This window comes from Oncorhynchus masou, chromosome 10 (genome assembly GCF_036934945.1).
Source record: "Oncorhynchus masou masou isolate Uvic2021 chromosome 10, UVic_Omas_1.1, whole genome shotgun sequence".
Taxonomy (NCBI): domain Eukaryota; kingdom Metazoa; phylum Chordata; class Actinopteri; order Salmoniformes; family Salmonidae; genus Oncorhynchus; species Oncorhynchus masou.
Genome location: NC_088221.1, coordinates 5,042,760 through 5,057,450, shown reverse-complemented (window position 1 = coordinate 5,057,450; position 14,691 = coordinate 5,042,760). Strand labels below are relative to the sequence as shown.

The following is a 14,691-nucleotide window of genomic DNA, read 5'->3' as shown; positions in this document are numbered from 1 at the left end:
CTCATCTCATATGTATATACTGTATTCTATACTATTCTACTGTATCTAAATCGATGCCGCTCTGACACTGCTCAGCCCAATATTTATATATTCTTAATTCCATTCCTTTAGATTTGTCTATTGTTGTGAAATTGTTAGATATTACTGTTAGATATTACTGCACTGTTAGAGCTAGAACCACAAGAATTTCGCTACAGCCGCAATAACATCTGCTAAACACGTGTATGTGACAAATAACATTTTATTTGTTACAGATTCTAGTTTTGGAAACAGAAAACTGAATGAGCTCAAATGATGAGAAAATGAGCAGAATGTTGGCCAAAAATCCATCTCGCTCTTATCTCCTCCCACTACCGGCCACAAGGCTTCCTCTCATCCCGAGTCGTGCAGCGTTCTAAGACACTGCATCTCAGCGCAAGAGGCGTCACTGCAGTACCTAGTTCAAATCCAGGCTGCATCACATCCGGCCGTGATCTGGAGTCCCATAGGGCGGCGCACAATTGGCCCAGCGTCGTCCGTGTTTGGCCAGGATAGGCCGTCAATGTAAATAAGAATTTGATCTTTAACTGACTTGCCTGGTTAAATAAAGTTTAAATATATTTTTAAAAGACCATATTTGATAGATAGTGGAAACACCAACCGGATGCTTCACATGTATACATCCAATGAAATATCTAGCTAATTTCTAGCTAATCTGTGGCAAAATGGTACTTGAAGAGGGTTTTACTTTCTATATCAAACATATTTATAGAAAAATGTGCCTTATGGTGGAGACAAACAGACTAACATAATGAAACATAGAAATAGTTACAACCGAGTGTTTACATATTTATTTAGCTTTCCACTGCAGAACTATGTTGTGTGCAGGCTATTATTTAGATCCTGCAATAAGTCTCTTTTTTTTTCAACTTTATTTTAGGTGGTGTCGGAGCTCCAGTGCGCTCACAATAGTAGCGGCTTAAATCGTGGAGTTGTTTAAATAGTCTATGGATACTAACGTTAATGAGCTAGCACATTCATAGACGCTACCTTAACATCTTGATCAGACCAGACACGTCGAATGCGTGAGCATCGCAAAATACATTTAGAAATCCATGTTATTCGATTATTGCACCCACACTGCTCGCGAGCATCTGCGCTGCCAAGGGCTAAAATAGAACTCCTTTCTACTTCTGATGCAGATCGCACTGAAAGTCCTGCCTCTCCCATCGCCTCATTGGATAATAGAGGCAGGTACCCACGTGCCATCTCCTCACTGGTTATACCCACGTGGGTGATTGAAAGAAGAACTGTTTTGCCGGTCGTTGTGGTAATACTATGAAAGTTGAGATGCCGATCACCATATAAGTTCAAAGATGAAAAATCCTGGAAGGAGGAGAGATGACTAGAAACGATTCAGTTGGCCGTTTTATGTGTGGATTAATTGTTTCGGAGTAGAGGACCTTGTGCATTTCAAGTCAAATAACTCAATGTTTATATCCCAGGACAAATTAATTAGCAACAACAAGCTAGCTAAATAGGACAAATTAGCTTGCAAGTGCAAGCTAACTAGCTAAATTGCCATACATGTTTAATGCTTATTGACCTGTCCCCAAATTAATGTAATTAGTTCAGTTTGTTTTGATATTTTAACATGCATGTCGTGATCGCGCTTGGTGTAGGGGGACCAAATACATTTATGCACAATAGCGCACGATGGCACAGGCGTGCAGCCGGTTTGGGTTCCGTGTTAGCGCCTTGACGATAGTATCTTCCGGCAAACGCATTAACGTTAGCACTAACATTAAGACACATCGCTTGCAGTACGGTTTTGGAAACATAAGGAGTGTATCTATCATATCAGCAAGATTATTACTTTTAAGTTAAATTACTACACACCTTTATATGGTTAGGGTTTCCACGCGGCATATTTCCATGTTACAGCACTTCTTTATGGAAAACAGACAGAAATCAGAATCGACTGCCTGTGCTAATTAGCTATCTGCGTCTCCGAACACCTGTGTGTAAACGGAAGACAGATGCCACAAAGATGTTGTCCCTGAAAACTACTGTCAGCTGCAACTGTTAAAACAGGGTACAGCAGTGGAGGCTGCTGAGGGGAGGACAGCTCATAATAATGTCTGTAACAGAGTAAATGGAATCGAGTCAAACACATAACATGACTTTGACATATTTAATACCATTACACCAATTCCGCTCCAGCCATTGCCACAAGCCGGTCCTCCCAAATGTAGGTGCCACCAACCTCCCGTGGTGTACAATAAGTACATTTTGCATTTGTACAATTATTTTAATGTGATTTGAAAGTAGATTATATTATGTTTCTAGAACCGTATTGTAAATGAGAATTGATTCACATTAAGATTGAGTATTTAGCTGCCAGAGCTAATTTGCCTCTGAACAGAATATGTAGCTAAGGTTCTTGGGTAACGTTAGGCTCCTATTAGTCCATTATTGGGCTAGTGCGGTAGCTAGAAAGCTTGTTAGCTCTCATCATTCGTGTATCAGACAGAGAGCTACATTGGAAAGGAAAACCAAAAAGGTATCTAATGTTTGGAAACTGCAAGAAAGCAAGCTAACAAACGCCAGCCTTCAACAGTAGTAGTTAAATTATCTAACGTTACCTTTTGCACGAACCCGGTCAAGATTAATGTTACTACGGTAACGTTAGCAAATTTGCTAACTGCAACAACTAGCTATGTCTCGCAAATCATTATCACAGCAATTAGCTAATTTATCCAGCAGTTAAATAGCTAGACACTTGCATCAGCCATTTCCTAATACTGAAAAGCAACATAACAAGCTACTTAATTAACGTTAAAATTAAAACAAATAACGTTATAGCTACAGCAGCAGCTAACTGTTAGTTACTGCTTCTGTCGTGACACAAACTGCTACGCTAATTGGAGCAGTGCAAGCAAAATATCACTAGCTACGATGAAGGCATTGAAAAGAAATGTATGTAGTGAGCTACCATATACAAGTAGATTCACATTTGAAATATTACCTGTATGTTATTATAGTCAGGATACAAATTGTAGAGAAGCGTTCATTTCACCGGGGTTTACTTTGAATTCCAGATCTCGTTCCCTACCGAGGTAACCAGGAAGAGCAAACAACGCGGGAACTTTCTGACAACAAGAACGTGACTTAATTAACCCTATCAGTCCTGAGACCCCATCAGAAGTCGGCTTTTCATTCATCTGACTTTCATTTATCTGTCCAGACCGTATATTTAGCCTCACAATGAAGCGTTTTCTTTTCAGGAGTAGAACACAAAACAATTCATGAGTTTCCTAAGTGTTATTGACACATGTCCACCGCTTGTACTTGGACTGAAGTAGATTCAGGTGCTCATTTTGGATTTATATTTAGGTGCAGGAGCAAATGTAAATAAATAAAAGTAAGGTTGGCCACAGCAAAAACCTGATAAAGATGCATTTATATGAATGCTCAGTGGGAAATTATTATCCAACTAGTCAGTGACAACTGTGTGGAGTTTGTGACAGAAGAACTCCGTACCTTCTAACAACTCTTGTGTAGAACAAAACATGTTCAGTCCCTGAGTCTCAGCTTTTCATAGATAGCTTTTAATAGTTTCTAGCTCAAACCATTCGGACTCTAAAGACATTTTTGTAAATAGACCGGGCCCTTTTGGGATCTGCCCTTGTCTCACAAAATCCACTCTAGCTCAGTCCCCAGTTAATTAACAAATCAAATCAAGTTGTATTAGTCATATGCACCGAATACAACAGGTGTAGACCTTACAGTGAAATGCATACTTCCGAGCCCCTAACCAACAATGCAGTTAAAAAATATATGGATAAGAATAAGAAATAAAAGTAATTAATGAGCAGCAGTAAAAGTACTTAAAAAGCAGTTGTAAAATAGTGAGACAATATACAGGGGGATACCGGTACAGAGTCAATGTTCGGGGGCACTGGTTAGTTGAGGTAATATGTACATGTAGGTACAATTATTAAAGTGACAATACACAGATGATAACAACAGAGAGTATCAGCAGTATACAAAGGGGGAGGGGGGCAATGCAAATTGTCTGGGTAGCAATTTGATTAGATGTTCAGCAGTCTTATGGCTTGGGGGTGGAAGCTTTTTAGAAGCCTCTTGGACATAGACTTGGCGCTCCGGTAACACTTGTCTTGTGTTAGCAGAGAGAACAGTCTATGACTAGGAGTCTTTGACAATTTTTAGGGCTTTCCTCTGACACCGCCTGGTATAGAGGTCCTGGATGGCAGGAAGCTTGGCCCCAGTGATGTACTGGGCCGTACGCACTAACCTTTGCAGTGCCTTGCGGTCGGAGGCCAAGCAGTGACCATACCAGTCAGCATGCTCTCGATGGTGCAGTTGAAGAACATTTTTAGAATCTGAGGACCCACGTCAAGTCTCCTGAGGGGGAATAGGTTTTGTCATGCCCTCTTGGTGTGCTTGGACCATGTGAGTTTGTTGCTCGGTCCTCATTTTCCAGTAGTCCACAATCATCTGCTTTGTCTTGATCACGTTGAGGGAGGTGTTGTCCTGGCTCCACACGGACAGGTCTCTAACCTCCTCCCTATAGGCTGTCTCGTTGTTGTCGGTGATCAGGCCTACCATTGTTGTGTCATCGGCAAAGTTAATGATGGTGTTGGAGTCGTGCCTGGCCATACAGTCATGAGTGAACAGGGAGTACAGGAAGGGACTTAACACGGACCCCCTTAACACGGACCCCAGCCTGGCGGATGTGTTGTTATCTACCCTTACCACCTGTGGAAGTCCAGGACCAGTTGCAGAGGGAGGTGTTTAGTCCCAGGGTCCTTAGCTTATTGATAAGCTTTGAGGGCACTCTGGTGTTGAACGCTGAGCTGTTGTCAATTAATAGAATCCCCACATAGGTGTTCCTTTTGTCCGAGTGGGAAAGGGCAGTGTTGAGTGCAATAGAGATTGCATTATCGGTGGATCTGTTGGGGCACTACACAAATTGGAGTGGGACTAGAGTTTCTGGGATAATTGGTGTTGATGTGAGCCATAACCAGCCTTTCAAAGCACTTCATGGCTTCAGACATGAGTTCTACAGGTCCGTAGTCATTTAGGCAGGTTACCTTAGTGTTCTTGGGCACAGGCACTATGGTGGTCAGCTTAAAACATGTTGTTATTACACACTCAGACAGGGAGCCTTGTGAATGTTGACCTGTTTAAAGGTCTTACTCACATCGGCTGCGGAGAGCGTGATCACACACTCTTCCGGAACATTTGGTGCTCTCATGCATGTTTCAGTGTTATTTGCATGTTTCAGTGTAATGGTTTGCAAACCCTGCCACATATGACGAGCGTCCAAGCCGGTGTAGTGCTATTCGATCGTTGTCCTGTCTTGACGCTTTGCCTGTTTGATGGTTCATCAGAGGGCATAGCGGGATTTCTTATAAGCTTCCGGGTTAAGAGTCCCGCTTCTTGAAAGTGACAGCGCTACCCATTAGTTCAGTGCGGATGTTGCCTGTAATCCATGGCTTCTGGTTAGGGTATGTATGTACAGTCACTGTGGGGACGACGTCATTGATGTACTTATTGATGAAGCCAATGACAATGGTGTTCTCTTCATTGTCATCGGAGGAATCCGGGAACATTTTCCAGTCTGTGCAAGAAAAACAGTCTTGTAGCTTAGCATCTGCTTAAATTTTTGCTTGTGAGCAGGAATCAGGAGGATAGAATTATCAGATTAACCAAACCATAGAATTACATATTAGAACAAAACTTTATTCATTTAGTAGAGTAATTGAATAGGATATCTGTGGTTTTAACCATATTTTTAGGCCACCGTGTTACTATTTCAGTGTTAACAAACACTGGAGCGTATATTTTGAGTTCCGGTGGGGTATGACAATGGAACTAAGTTCATAAGGCAAATATTATTAATTCAGAAGTCCAAAATGTATGTTTCAATCACAGATTGCCATGTAATCAATCGCAAATCACTGAAATCATTTGATAACCACATGACCACAAATGAAGTGAGTGCCTTGTTTCCTCACATCCACTCACTCAAGAAGAAAGGGAAGATGGTTTGGAAGTATGCTGTATTCAGACCATTCTGACACGTTTTTCAGAGACCATTTTGTCATGAGTGAGAATGTGGTCAGTCTTAAAAACAATAGCCTAACCCTAAGACATAACACTGTACAAAGACAACAACAGGTAGCCACCCACAAATGGTGTGACATCAGTGCTGTTATTATAATTTTGCCAGTGTAGCGCAGATGCATAAGTGTTTGTTTTAAGTATCTTTTTGATTATACCGCAGCCAAATGAGGGACAAACTGGTAGAGTGTTGAAGATGTTCTTGCAACATGCATTTAATATAAGCAGCATTTGACATCAACAATTTTCCTTGGAGCCACAATTTTCATTATCACTAACACTGAAGACGAGCGTCATCCATCATCCATAAAAATCTAAATGTGGAACATTTTCATGAAATTGAGATTCCCTCCATGATGAATAACTAATACTATTCACTGAGATGTGCGGTGTGTCAACGGCAGGGAAATTGAGCCTATAAGGTCACACAAGCTAAGTAAGAAGCTGTTGCAATCAAATTCTTAAATGGTATTTATTCTTCCACCATCCATTAAGAGCCATTGAGATAGAACTAAAAGGCCAGCAGGAAACTGGTGGTTATAATGGAGGATATAGAGAGAAAAAATTCCATCAACAAATAAATACTGCTTGTCAGCGTTTAGCTGTGTCCTATTAAATAGCTGGAGTTGACTGTGGAAATGGTAAACCTAATAAGGACCCACACACACACACTTCTCCCTGAAGATGAGATGGACAAGATGCCACCCTGTTTTACTCATCGTTATATGATGCTATGCACATTACTAACACAATCACAGAAAGACCATATATTCAATACCCGAAAACTGCTTCTATTTCTTTCCATTTGTAATTGTCAACCACATTCCACTGCAGTTAAGATAGTTTGTTTTATACCATTCATAATCCAGATTTGAGTTATACTCTAATTTCCCCACACTGAAGTACTGTACTTATTTCCAGGAAACATTGTGTGATTCGTTTGTGTATTGTGTTTGTGTATTGTGTGTTCCATTTTTCCTGTAATAATGCGATCCTGCTTCTCTTTCCATGAATGACAATTCTCCATCAGTGTCTCTCTGCTCCTTCTCCCCCCTTTCCTTCTCATCCTACTGAAGACTGTAGGGTGAGATGGGGCAGTGTTAAGGGAACTGGGCGGTCTTATTGATTTCTGGAGAGGAGAGTCTTCTGAGGCAACATGGCTTCCCCTGCATAGGCAGTAACTCTGGGGTCAGTTCCAATAAAGGTACCATCGTACACTCATACAGAAAACATGTCTTACATTCCATAAAGAAGGTCCAACAGTCCAAGGCAGTCTTTGCACTACTCACCTGGAAATATAACCACATTTAGAAAGGTCTGTCATTTTTACTATATATGAATAGCATAGTAATGAAGGAGGTAGAAAGCTATACATGTATTGCAAACGTGTTTTGTGCACACACAGACACACGCACACGCGTTAAGCTTGTTTGCCAAGAGCAAATGTATCTCACTGTTGTGAACATTATCGACTGGGTGCTCCTGATTGCTTCCCTTGATAACAGCAGTAACTAAAATCTGCTGCATTCAGAGTTTTCAGAAGCGAGGAAAATTATCAGAAAACTCTTTGTTCTTCTCGACAGAGAGCCTCATTTATCAGAAATGAGAGGAGAAAAGTGAAGGCCTCAAACCCCTAAACTTTTCAACTTCTCAAAACGTAATTACAGTGTACAAATAGGATTTTACCCAAAGCTGCAAACATGTTGTTTTTTCACGCCTGGAATGACATTTCAAAGGTTTGACCCAGTCAGAAACCACAGGGGATAGCTGGTTAACGTGGAAGAGTGCTAGTGAGGGGTTTATGTGTACAGCTTGCCCCTACTGCTGTCAATTTATGGACTCTCTGAAGTAGGCTAAAAGCAATCTGCACTAATAAGGCAAGTGTGTAAAGTTGAAATAGTTTGGTTGTTGTTACATAGGAAATTATGTTGTGCAGCGGGTAACGTGAACTAACTGCTGGTGAAACAGTATAGGCATAGTGCATATAGTAGTTTGTGTTTGGCCAGTCTTGGTCTTGGCCAGTCTTTGACTGCTAGGAGAGTTCTTGCAAAGTTTACTGTCTATTTCCCAGTCAGACATACAGTATAAACACATGCGTAATGGGTGTTAGTGTGGCCCTCCATGTGGTCCTCCATTTAAATGGTGTTATAGATTTTTATCATCAAGTTGTGTTGCAATTTCACTTCCTGACATGTGATAAAGGCAACAGTGCAACTAGAGTTGACAAATGGGTGCAGAATATTCTCACTTTCTTTCATCTGTGATTTCAATATAACAATAATAGAAAACTCTTACAGTTCAGTCAAAAATGCAAATAGGAAAATGTCTCAAATATCAAATTAAAAATAGAATGAAAAAACCAACAGTTTGACTATGTATATAGCACATGCACATAAACAACATTAATTTAACATTCTCTGTAGCAGATAAAGATTCCTCTAAGTAGGTGTACCACTTACTGCATCTTACAGTATTTTGCAACAATATTTTCCATTGGCATGAAAGACAAATTTGGCTTTAACAATTGTTTTATACTTTCATTCAAAAGCCATATCATATCTGAAATACTATTTAAACACCTGTCATTTTTTCCAACATTTACACCACATAAAGTAATGGTGTATATGTGTACAGTAGTTTGGCCTTCTTATAAGGTAATTTGTCATCATTTAATTTTTATTTAGCAATGAGGCCACTCTGTCCTTTGTCTGAAATCCTGCAACATAGTTATACAGTATAATTTATGTGAGCAATGTTGTATTGTTTTAAATCTACAATGTTGGGATATATCAATCTCTCATTGTGAATTTACAGTACATTGCTTTGATCTTCTTCTTCAAATAAAATCTGTGATATCCTCAGAACTGAGTTGGGGTGCGAACTGTGAAACACTCCAAACCTCCTGTTCTACCTCCCAAAATGTAATCCGATGCTGATAAATCTCCTCGTACTCCTTTTATAGTCATACTGTAAACACGAGAGCAGTGTTTTTATTCCTTAAGAAAATCAGAGGGAGAGAATCAAACTGGCTTCAGTCAACATTTAGATTCCTAATACGCGGCTCGAGATGGAGCCGCAGAGGAGACTTCTTTCATTAGAACACATCAGTAGCTCTCTGAAGTTAGCTCCTTCCATCTGAGATGACTTTAAAAGACAGACAATGCCTCTGCCTATTGAGGTCTGTGGAGAGCTTTCTCTCTCATCACATATTAATGAAAGGTACTGTTACTGTACATGGTGAGCTGAAGAGACAAAACGAAATATGATGGAGGATTGAAGCAGTTTCCTTATTATCTCCTCTCCCCTTTATGATCCATATGGACTGTATACGAAACATATTGGTACAAGACCTCCTCAACATCACAACATAATGTAACCGTGGACATTTTCTTTGTTAGAGATATACAAGGGAATGGAGTGGGTGACTGAATCCCACTGCTGGCTTGCCTCTGAAACTAAGCGGGGTTGGTCCTGGGTGGGAGACTGGAAGTGTTGTTGGCAGACCAGTAGGAGGCAGTCTTTCCTCTGATCTAAAAATAAATAAATATCCCAATCTCCCAACGTCTTTCGTCTTTCGGATGGGATGTTAAATGGGTGTCCCGTGTCTCTGTGGTCACTTATTGTAAGAGTAGGAGTGTTAACCCTGCTGGCCTGGCTTAATTCCAAATCTGGCCCTCACACCGTCATGGCCACCTAATCTTTCAATTGGCTCATTCATCCCCTCTCTTGCCCCTGTAACTATTCCCCAGATTGTTGCTGTAAATGAGAATGTGTTCTCAGTCAACTTACTTGGTAAAATAAGGGTAAGAAAAGCAAGACAATGGCCAGTAGAGGGCACACTTCACCTTGTTTTCAGCTCAACTCACATACCCTCTGTCATTCGCTCACACACTTCCCTTGGGAAGGAGGTATTTTGACCTCAATGGGACTTCCTGATTAAATAAAGGTAAAATAAAAAATAAATAAAAAAACACACACTAAATGTCCACTCTTTTTCTTGTAGACAAATATTCTCACTGTAACCAAGGGCCACAACAATGTTGACAAAGACCTAACATGCTGTATGTCAAAAATATGACACTGAAATGGTCCGGTCAGTGCTCTTTCACTGAAAGTGAGGGAGTTAATAGAGGTGTGGGTTTGAGTGTCTGTGGAATGAACCACAGCAGTGATAATCTCTAGACAATGCTCACCTCTAAACAAGCACTGGTAGGGAATAGGAGCAGGTCAATCAGTAAACCCATTGGAGCATATTCTGAATTCCTCAATATATCCCGATGTTAGTGAAGGTGCTCTATATTAGGTGTATAGCTATGTGTATGTCGCGCTATGCTTTTATAATGCCATGTAATATCACACTATGAGCAGGATCTGTGTGAATATTCTTTTTTAGGCTTTATATCAAGCCAGGACAGATTGGAACAGGCACATATTTTGGAAGATTCACAACAATTAAGGGTTGTTTAGTGTTTTTTGTATTGTTTTATTGCTTACTATTTGATGTAGTCTAATCATATTTATATCATATTTTAGGTCAGTTGCAGCATTTCATCAACTCTAAGTGGAATGAAAAGGTATTTTGAAGCCTTTGATTTTGTTGTGCTGTATTAGCAGCTCTGAAAGGCCCAATCCGAGACATTGCTTTTGCTTTCAAGATAAAAAAGAATGGACATTACATCACTTTCTAAATAATTTCATGAATTAGGGAAATTGCTCTTAAATCGGTTGCCATGAAAAAAGAGAAAGCCATTTACAAAAATGTGCTTCATCTCTTAATTTGCCTGGAGATTACAATCTTGCCCATAATGACTTAAACATGGGAACGAGGGTTTGTGTTCGATTTTGGGCTAATTTCGCTGGTCAATCGCTAATGTTTGGCCAGACAAAGCTTCCTTTAGCCCCTCATATGGAATAGTGGAAAACAAGCATGAAAGCAGGGAAATCATGGAAATCAGCAGGCCTTCATTATGCCAAGGTCATTATAGTTCTCTTTAATCCTCTGTGCTTATAGAAGTTAAAGGAAGCCTATGCTACGCTATCACCCAAGGCCTCACCTTTGAACACACACACACACACACACACACATACACACACACGCACACACATACGCACATACGCACACACACCAGCGTCTTTTTCATTCGGGCTTCTTGAATTTCATCATTCATTTTACATCACATTATCTGTGGCCTGTTCCGCAGCCGCACTGCTCTGTTTGCTGTTGAGAAAGGCTGATGTTTCCTCAGGAACGGACTGAATCATGCAGAGTAAAACAAACGGATGATTAGAGGCTATTGGTCACACACAAGTTAAAGATCTGCTTATTAACTAATAATACATTAGATAATAGATTAGTAAATGTTTTGTGAATCTGTAATATTATTTATCAATGTGTACCTTGAAAACATCAGTGCATGTGTATTCATTTAATTACTTTAATAGTTCTAAGTGGACCTTCAAGTAAAGTGTTACAGAGGCATTAGGAGAGATAGGGACGGGTTTTGGCCTGCAGCTGTGTGTGTGTGTGTGTGTGTGTGTGTGTGTGTGTGTGTGTGTGTGTGTGTGTGTGTGTGTGTGTGTGTGTGTGTGTGTGTGTGTGTGTGTGTGTGTGTGTGTACTGTGTCTACTGTGTCTACTGTGTGTACTGTGTGTGTGCCTACTGTGATCCAGGTAGTCTCGTTGTAGCATTTGCATAGATTCTGGCACACACACACACACACGTCACAAAGTGTCTGATATTCTTTTACATTTCACAGAAGTGGTGTGTGTATGAGTCTGTAAAACCTAACTTGCAGCATTGATCGGAGTAGGGGTCACATGGACGTTTCTGCTATAGTGAGCTTATAACTACCTTTCATAGTGCCTGCTGGAACACTCCTCTTAGACACACAGGAAACACACAAGAGGCCTGGCTGAGTGGATCGGTGAGCCCAATTGTTTTGTGAATCCAATCAGTTTTGGACTGTGTTTATGAAAGCTTTATAAGGACTGGAGAATCTGAACAACAGAATCATACTTTGTTTGTGTGTGAAACCGCCTCACAGCTTGACATAAGAAATAAAAACTAGTAAAAACTAAGTTTACCATTCATTCAGAGCTATTTCAAGACAGACCACTTAAATCATGCATTAAAATACAATGATTACATGACTACTTTCAAAGGAATTCTATCCCCCAACTTGTAGCTACCCCCCACCCCACACCCCACACACACACACCAGCGTCTCTTTCATTTGGTCTCCTTGAATTTCATCATTCATTTTACATCACATTATATCTGTGGCCTGTTCTGCAGCCGCACTGCTCTGCTTGCTGTTGAGGAAGGCTGATGTGTCTTCAGGAACGGGCTGAATCATGCAGAGAAAAACAAACGGATGATTAGAGGGTATTGGTCACACAAGATAAAGATCTGCTTATTAACTAATAATACATTAGATAATACATTAGTAAAGATTTTGTGAATTTGTATTATAATTCATCAATGTGCATCACTGTGTAAAACATACATGTAGTATGAAAACATCAGTTCATGTGTCTTTATTTACTTAATTTAATAGTGGAAATACAAATAAATTGTTACAGAGGCATTAGGAGAGATAGAGACGGGTTTTGAACTGCAGGTGTGTGTGTGTGTGTGTGTGTGTGTGTGTGTGTGTGTGTGTGTGTGTGTGTGTGTACTGTATACTGCGTTCCAGGTAACCTCGTTGTAGAATTTGAATAGATTCTGACACACACGTCACAAAGTGTCTGATATTCTTTTACTTTTCACAGAAGTGGTGTGTGTATGAGTCTGTAAAACCTAACTTGCAGCATTGATCGGAGTAGGGGTCACATGGACGTTTCTGCTATAGTGAGCTTATAAATATACCTTTCATAGTGCCTGCTGGAACACTCCTCTTAGACACACAGGAAACTATACCTCAACACACAAGAGGCCTGGCTAAGTGGTCGGTGAGCCCAATTGTTTTGTGAATCCAATCAGTTTTGGACTGTGTTTATGAAAGCTTTATAAGGACTGAAGAATCTGAACAACAGAATCATACTTTGTGTGTGAAACCGCCTCACAGCTTGACATAAGAAATAAAAACTGGTAGTCAAATTTACTATTCATTCAGAGCTATTTCAAGACAGACCACTACAATAGTGCATTAAGTTACAATAATTACACCGTTACTTTCACTGGAACTCTATCCCCCAACTTACAGCTAAAAAACTATCCCTCATTTCAAGTTAATGTTTCAAATGAGCATCACAAGACAAGGCCTTATGTTATTGCTCTACCGTAAGTGGCTAACTGTGATCTTCTAGGGGGGAAATGGTCTCTTAGGCTCTGTCAGAGAATGTCTCTTCAGAGTCTCTCGGCAGCCTGGTCTGATTTAAAACCCTTTGCCTCTGATATGATAGATACTACCACCAAATACTGGACAGCATATTTTTTCACTCGCTTTGGTAAATTTTCCCAACTCTTGGTACACAACTCCAAACAAATGATCAAAAAGGCAGTTGTTTCAAAACTAAGTACAACACATAAATTCATACAGTCACGTTTCCACCATCTAGAAATACAAGTAGAAACATATAAATTATGATATATTCTGTAATGTACCATTACGGTGATGACTATCATGATTTTACTTCATAGTAAATAAAATAAAAACGGATAAGATCACAGATGTACTGTATGTAACAAATGCCCCCCTATGCAGCGGACATGTATCCAAAATTAAGTTGCTTGTTTTTATTTAAGGTAATAAATGTCGTTTACGTAGCAGACGCTTTTATCAAATGAGACACACATTTTCGTCTGCGATCCCAGTGGGAATCGAATCCACAAGTCTGGTGTGCAAGTAGTGCCATGCTCTTACAAACCAAACCACGTACAGGACCACTACATAATACTGTAAAATATGATTACAATACAGGTGGAAGATGTATGATTGCCATCCCAATGAGAGTTCTACCCTTCTTCAGGCCATGGATGAGGAATGCAATAACATCAATCCAGACCTATGTCAGCCGTGGATTCGCCATACCAAAAGGTTTTTCCCCAGGTGCGAGAACAATGATGACATTTACTGCGATGTTGAGGATAACCTATGGCCAAATGCTCAAGACAGGCTTGATAGTGCCTGCTAAACATTGTTTCTTTCATTTCTTTAATGTGTTTCATTTGATTACAGTACACTTATGTTGTAAATGTATCTGAACAATAGCTTAATTTTTTGCATCAATGATTGTGAAAGATGTCTTCAATGATCACACCTCTGATCACACATGGGATAGCAATTGCGGAAAAATTTGATGTTCAGTCAATTTTAATGGGTATTTCTGTAATTACTGTAATTTACAGTACTATAGCATGTTACATTCAAAGGGCAATTTTGAAACATGAATCTAGATTTTTTTGCTATTGGATTAACTGGTTGTTAAAATAACTAAATTGAGAAGATATCCTTATGTAGTGTTTTGGTGATTAAATCAATGTTTTCATGGTATTTCACAGTAAATGTATTCTTTGGATCAATGGTTGCGTGATGAAAGATGCCTTCAAACAAAATTAAT

The 14,691-nt window shown here is 39.8% G+C and overlaps 1 protein-coding gene across 3 annotated transcripts in view; it reads right to left on the bottom strand.

Annotated features, from left to right (window-relative positions):
• The window catches only part of LOC135547069 (serine/threonine-protein phosphatase 2A regulatory subunit B'' subunit beta-like), a 62,505-nt gene extending 59,412 nt beyond the window's left edge, over positions 1-3,093 (bottom strand). For all 3 annotated transcript variants that reach the window (XM_064975682.1, XM_064975683.1, XM_064975684.1), the window contains exon 1: positions 3,008-3,093. The gene's annotated coding sequence lies outside the window, so the exon portion shown is untranslated. The remainder of the gene's footprint in view (positions 1-3,007) is intronic.
• Positions 3,094-14,691: the final 11,598 nt, after the last annotated feature.